Genomic DNA, 7,025 nt, shown 5'->3' on the forward strand with positions numbered 1-7,025 from the left:
CATCGGTCACAGGCTTGTCCCATGTCCATTCAAGTTCCATTCAAACTTAATTGCCAGGTTCGTGTGGCCCAAATATGTGATATTGAAAAACGCAGGGTGAGTGCTATTGTCTCTCGAAAAGGTATCTGTTGCTACATATTCATTCATAGAAACAGGTTTTACGATTATCATTGATTATTTCGCAACTGTTCCACAAACACATTCCTTTGATTCTATTGGCATTGCACCTAAGCGAACTAGTCTAGCTAAAGCAGTTATCCTGGTCTATTTTTTAGCAAGCTTCCATAACTTATGTTCTCGTCCAGATCGTATTGTTATATATTTAGATAATCAAGATCATCTGCTCGGAAGCGCATTGTTTAATAACTGTTTTTCGTGTAGGTGAATATTTTCTTTCACCAGCTTTGAGCAAAATCGTTCCTTGGTGAAATTTGAACACATCGTGTAATCATTAACCTCGTCAGACAGATCATATTTGGAGGCAAGACGTAGCATGCTAAAAATGGGTGATTTCATGTCCCACTTGTTCTTATTAACTAGCGTTACTTTATATATAAACTAAGTCGGACTAGAAACATGTGCTTGAAAATATACATTAGATTTGCATTACATAATTTACCAAGGATCAAAAGCGTTTGTTGGTCAATGTATCCTTGTATGGATATTACACCAATTGTGCCTCTCACTATTTCTTTAGGCATTCGCTTATTAAAACCCTGGATTTACTTACAGCGTTGAGTTGTTTCGAGCATTTCATATTCCTTTAATGATAGTTTTCCCCATACATTACATCCATATAAGCCACAGGGTAATATCACTCGTTGCCAGATGCGCACAGCGGCTGTAGGATTAAGTCCACAAAAGCACAGGCCAGAATCATGGTTTACATTTATACATTTTCTCAATATTTCACATACCAACTTCGTTTTAACAGGACTTATGTACACCCCAGCATATAGTCCCGTGACGATTCCGGGTTAGAATTGGTCTTCAGCAACCCATGCTTTCGAAGAAGCGACTAACATGATCGGATGGTCAGGCCCACTGACTTGGTTGATGCATGTTATGGTATCCTAATTACGTGCTCATGATGTCACTGAATTGTCTGGTCCAGACTCAATTATTTATCAATTTATTTAGCTGGAATATTGCTGAGTGCGGCGTTAAACAACAAACAAACAAATTTCCAGCATAGACAATTGCCTTTTGAGCAGGTAAATTTATATTACCAATATACAGAAGTTCAGGCGACAATGATTTGAAATTACATCCAAAAGTTAGGACAGCACTTTTGATCATATTGTATTTCAGCTGCCACTTCGTAGCATACGTTTCTGCAACGTTTAGAAAAAATTGAAGACATGTTGTGTTACAGCTGATCAAGGTCGTTTCATCTACTAGCAGTATTCCTGAGCATCGTCCCCATGGGAGATATAGTCCACAACAGGAATTGCTTAGCTCGTGAAGTAAATCGTGGCTATAAAGAGTAAGGATCAATGCTGATTTGGCTCGACTGTGACCTTTACCCTATTGGGCTGCAGCTGATCAAGGTCGTGCCATCTGCTAACAGTTTTCCTGGGCATCGTCCCCATGGGAGACATACCTCAGATTTGAAGCCAGCAAAGAAAACATATGAGTTCATAGAGTTTTAGACAGACGTAGAATTCACCATAATTTACCACTCATACCAAATTAATGTCATTTGAGAAAAAGACCGTCAAGCCAAACACGATCAAAGGCTTCCTCGTTATCGAGAAGGGCACAATCAGCTGGTGAGTTTCTTTCGTTAAAGTATACAATACTTTCTGGAAGAGTGAGAGTCGCCATTTCAGCACCGGCATTTATTCTAAATCCAATAGTGTTAGGAAGGCTACATTGTCGCATATCCATTTTTCAATTCTGTTGAGAAGCATGCTTACGAAAAGCTTACTTCGGACTGAAGTTATGCACCTGTTGTTAGATGCTTCAGCTTCAGATTGTAACTATTGCAAAAAATGAACCACCAATAATGCGTTTTCGCCATATAGGTTTATAGGGAATAAAACACAATTCATGACATTTGCAAAGTCTATCAAGCGAAGTTCATCAGTTAAGAGCTGATGTGATGAATGGGTCTGTATCGGGTTTACATTCCGAGATGGCGATTTCTTTTATACAAATTGTGTCAGTGGCAGTTGCTACCGGTAGGGCAGGACATGTTACCCTTTTGGCGAATACCAGGTGTCACAGATTTTCAGTGATCCATAATAAGACTTTCACTGCTATTTTGCCTTTTATGCCCAAAGAAAATGTATTGGCAGATCGAGGCTGATTCACCTCTCACACTGGCGTTGGCGTTATATATATAACACAAGTAATTATATTTGTACACCACTTGGAATTTCTTAAGAACGAGAAATGAAAACGAAATAATTTGGATCTTTACGCTTGAACTGAATAGAACGGTTCCTTCGTTCTCAGAGAATGCAGAGTGAGGTGAACGTTCTGGATAATGATAAAACAACATTACGACAACTTAATAATGAAACATAATTACTGCAATTTCAACTCGTTTTCCGCGTTATTACCGATTGTAATTATTATGGTTCGGCTTGCATTTACTTAAGTTTCATGCCCAATCTTACTAAATGTCCATCACAAGTACAGAAGGATCAAAATGTCATTGATTTCCCTCCTTCATTGAGTCCGTCACGCTTTGCTTTGATCGTCAAGTTATGGATGGTTATTGGGAGTCAAAGCAAATGTTAATCTTAGCCCTTTGGTAATATCAGGAAAATTCCTTTTTGTTTCCCAAAAGATGTATGCTTTTCAATTCTGCAGTACATATGTTCGTGTGGATACCAGTGAGTGGCCTCGAATTAACATATGGTTTTGAATTCCAGTATCTTGATACAGAATGCCTGCTTGATGTCGGAGCACTATGTGATGCATGTCTCAGACGTTTATCACTTTGATGAAGCCGAATGGTCATAATCATCCTTTTCTTGAATCCAGACACGCGATCATAGGATCCTGGCATACATAAGAGAGGTAACTCTGCATAACGAATTGCATCGCTATTTTGACAAATGTTTAAGGTATTTGGTCATGGGTAAAGACTTGCATACAGTGATATTAACATACAGATATACTGTCACTGTCAATTTTAAATCTGTTATTTATTTTGGTCGCAGATACCCGTCACAAACACATGCAAAGGCAAGTCAATCGTCCACCTGAAAAAAACACGGGAACATAAGATATGTCAAAATAGGAAATTGCATCTAGGTCATGGTCTACTTAGGTCCACCGTGCATCCCTCTTGTCATTCAGTCTTGGGAACTCTATATGCATAGATCTAAATATGAAACAGATGAGGTAGTCTCACTGGTCTCCTTTATTTCTAGTTGAGATCGGAAGGGAATTGGCATTTGATTAGATATAATTAGATATCATTCTGTGAACTTGAGCGTGCTTCGGTATATGCGAGAGACTGACAGTTAGGTCCTGATAGATGCTTGTTCTGACAACCAATTCTCAGTATGGTGCTTTTGTCATACACTGTCAGAGATGACCGCCTCCGTGGTCTAGTGGATAGAGCGTCTGCCAGGGGAGTGGTGAACCGATACTCTGGCCGCGTCATAGCAAAATGCAAGCGCTCGGAATTAAGGGGATAAAGCAAGGACTGGTCAGTATTCAGTGTCTGAACAGTTAAGATTGCATTGCTGATATTTCGAGGGATGAGCGAATCAAAACTCAAATTCTGCTTCACACCAGTTTGGAGATGTCTGGAACAATATAATTCAGCTCCATTCCGAAAGAAACCAATCATCGAAAAAGGCAGTTACCTCCATTGCCTCATCGGTAAACTGCCGCTGCACTCGAGTGACGTCACCTATATTCGAACACCAGATTGGTTTGGAACGATATAGCGGGGTTTCCAAGAACGACCAGACGTGTTTTGGAGCGCAGTTCTCAACATATTTCTTGCAGGTTGGCATTAAAACTTAAACAGTAATTGAAAATTTGAAACCTAGACACTAAATATGAATATTTGTCAAATTATAATGTTCACACCATTCCACTCTTCCTTTTCATCATAACACGGACACCAAAATTCTGAATGACGACGGACTGTTCTGACAGGTGTACAGTACTTCACAGGAACCCAGTGTTGACAGGCCGAACGTGTGCACTCTCAAGGCGAAAACCTTGTTGACGTCCAACCTCTCGTTATAACGCGACACAATTACTTTCAATGTGGCTGTTCGAAAATAGGTGTCGTTCGAAAATAAGGTACTCGACGATATAAGTGGACAAGTCTTGATCCCCTTTCACCTCACCTCTCACACTACCACTAACCTATAACCAGTGTTCTGTTGCCAATTGAGACCAACAGTGAAACACATTCATTGTCCCGGGATTTCCAGTGGTTAATGAAATGAATTTCTGACGTGGGTCTCGTGCACAAGCCTCCTCAAAGGCACATTATGATCATTTCTGTGAGCACTGCACACCTGCTTGTGGTGGCATGGTGTCTACTTAAGGCTTTCAACAATCGGACAGACAGTAATATACTATATATTATATCTGGAGTTAGTTCTCACTTGGAACTTTGTCAAACGTGCTGAGGGTTTGTTTACATAGGTGTTTCAGACAGGCATGGCAATCGCTCTCCGTATAGGATGGTGTCTTTATCCTTGGCTACCTTGTCACTAAAGACAATACACTGCTCATCCACGATTTAAAATTTCGTTACAGTACAATCTTGGTGGTGCTTTAATGACTACGTCACGCTCCATCTAATCCCCAGAGACATAAACTCGCGTCGGTTGACCCGACATACACCATGTGATTATTCTTCATTTGACATTTCCTGGTATTGATTTCATGGAAGGTAAATCACATATTAAATGGGAAAAGTGACGAAAACGCCTTTTGAACACAATTATTAATACCTCGTATTATATGGTAGCATTCAACATTGTTTGCCAAAAAATGAGATCGTTTTGGGGTTTTTCTTCTTCTTTCAATGCATTAATGTAATGACACATTTTAGTCTGGTGGTTGGCACTCGCAATTATTTGATTATTTAGACTTGTGAAAAGCAAGATAGATGAGAAAATGACATTAATGCATAATAATAAGAGTAAATGCTCCAAAATCCTTTCCATATTCTTAAGAAATCTCTTCTAAAGCCGGGTCCATTGAACGATTCCGACTATAACACGAGTGATGATACCAGGTGTTCGCGAAAAGGTAAGTGTATCCTGCACCACCGGTGGCTCCCGTAACAACACATGCAAAGGCAAGTCAAATGTTCACCTGAAAAAAACACGAGAACATATGGTACAAGTCAAAATAGGGAATTGCATCGGACATCATTTTTGTCACTGATGCATCAAATTTGGAAATATACTCCGATTGTCTCCCATAAAACTTTTTGAAAGCTTTACTGAGGCCTTGAGTGTTGTAACTTTGACCAAACAACCTTTGAGCAACAGTCGTATGATGCAAAAAGGATTTACAACACGTTTGTCCAGGAAGACAATGAGTTCAGGTTATGACTTATGAATCCCTCGTTACACTGGTTCCATGAATATCTACAATGTACTCAAGGTTATCGGTTTTCTTCAAGTACAAATGAGGTTTAACGTAGCGTCCAAGATTATTGCACTTATATAGCGACGTACATGCACGTGTGTGTGTGTGTGTGTGGCTGCTTGTACTAGTCCGGACTGATGCCGATTTATAGTGCTAGCTCACTGAGATAACACGCCGCAGTTTAACATGAATACCCCACTCAGACACAGTAAAACTTACTCCGAGCCGACCAGTCCTTGTTTTAGCCCCTTAATGCTGAGCGACAGACAGGGAAACAACAAGTATAATCTTTAACCTCTTTTGGTATGACACGGCCGGGGATCGAACCCCGGACCTTCCACTCTCCGGGCGTTCTACCACTAGAAAAAGGGGTGGTCTCCTGTGTATAAGGTCCAATAACAAAGTCATCATTCAAATTACAAATTGAAAGCAACGCGTCTTCAGTACATTTCCATTACACTGACATCAATTTAAACCAGACTATTCATCTGTACAACCTATCGGTTTAAGTAACCAACATTCGTATAGCTAATCTATGAAGGAGAGAATATTGCCTCTTGAGGCTGAAAGCAGATTAACGCTTGAAATCGATTTCAAATATCAATGCAAAACATTTCAGAATAGTATTACATTCAAAGGAACGTTTATTCTTACTACGTTCTTCGTTTTAATTGCTTCAGTCAATCGGCATGTGAGGCGACTAAATGTTTGTGAAACTATCCACGTATACATGTAAAGCATACTTAATTGAGCTTTCAACACTGATGAGCCCTAGGCAGAATGTAAGAATACTCTCCACACAACCGCCTCATCAACACTAGGCTTCTTCTCGGGGGCATGCTAGAGATACGCCGGTCATGTAAATGACTATTAAGCGTGTTATAATGCACAGTTCATTTGTTCCAAAAGAAAAGAGTATCGTTTTCTACTGTGGTTTATTGTCGCAAACAGGAAGCGTTGTGGGTTTGAGGTAATTTAATATAGTTGCAAATGAGTCATGCAATAGCTAATGGCATCTGGAACATTTGTTGTTTTTTTGTTTATATTCAGGTAACAGATGTGGGTTTGAGGTTTGAGAATTGTGTGATAATATACACCTGTATACTTTATGTGAGGTCAATACCTGTTTTATGGACCCGAAAAAGCAAATAATGTGAACGAAGACGACATTTGATATGACATCAATTCCTTAACGTATCAGACCTGACTTGAATCCAGAATGCAGTTTCTGTCAAATGACACGCTTCGAGGCCCACGAACGTGGCTACAAAATTATCATATTAAATGCTTTTAACAAAGTGCTCTTAATTGGAAATGGGACTGATAGAAGGCATCTCACTATCTGAAAGTATGGAACCCAGCAATCATCCGCCATATGTTGCGTCCAGGGGTGACCCCGTCGTCTAAGGCGCCGCAAAGTTGCGTCCCTTGGGCAACTTGGG

The sequence above is a fragment of the Haliotis cracherodii genome, unplaced genomic scaffold, assembly GCF_022045235.1.
Source record: "Haliotis cracherodii isolate W230 unplaced genomic scaffold, xgHalCrac1.p SCAF_3, whole genome shotgun sequence".
NCBI lineage: Eukaryota > Metazoa > Mollusca > Gastropoda > Lepetellida > Haliotidae > Haliotis > Haliotis cracherodii.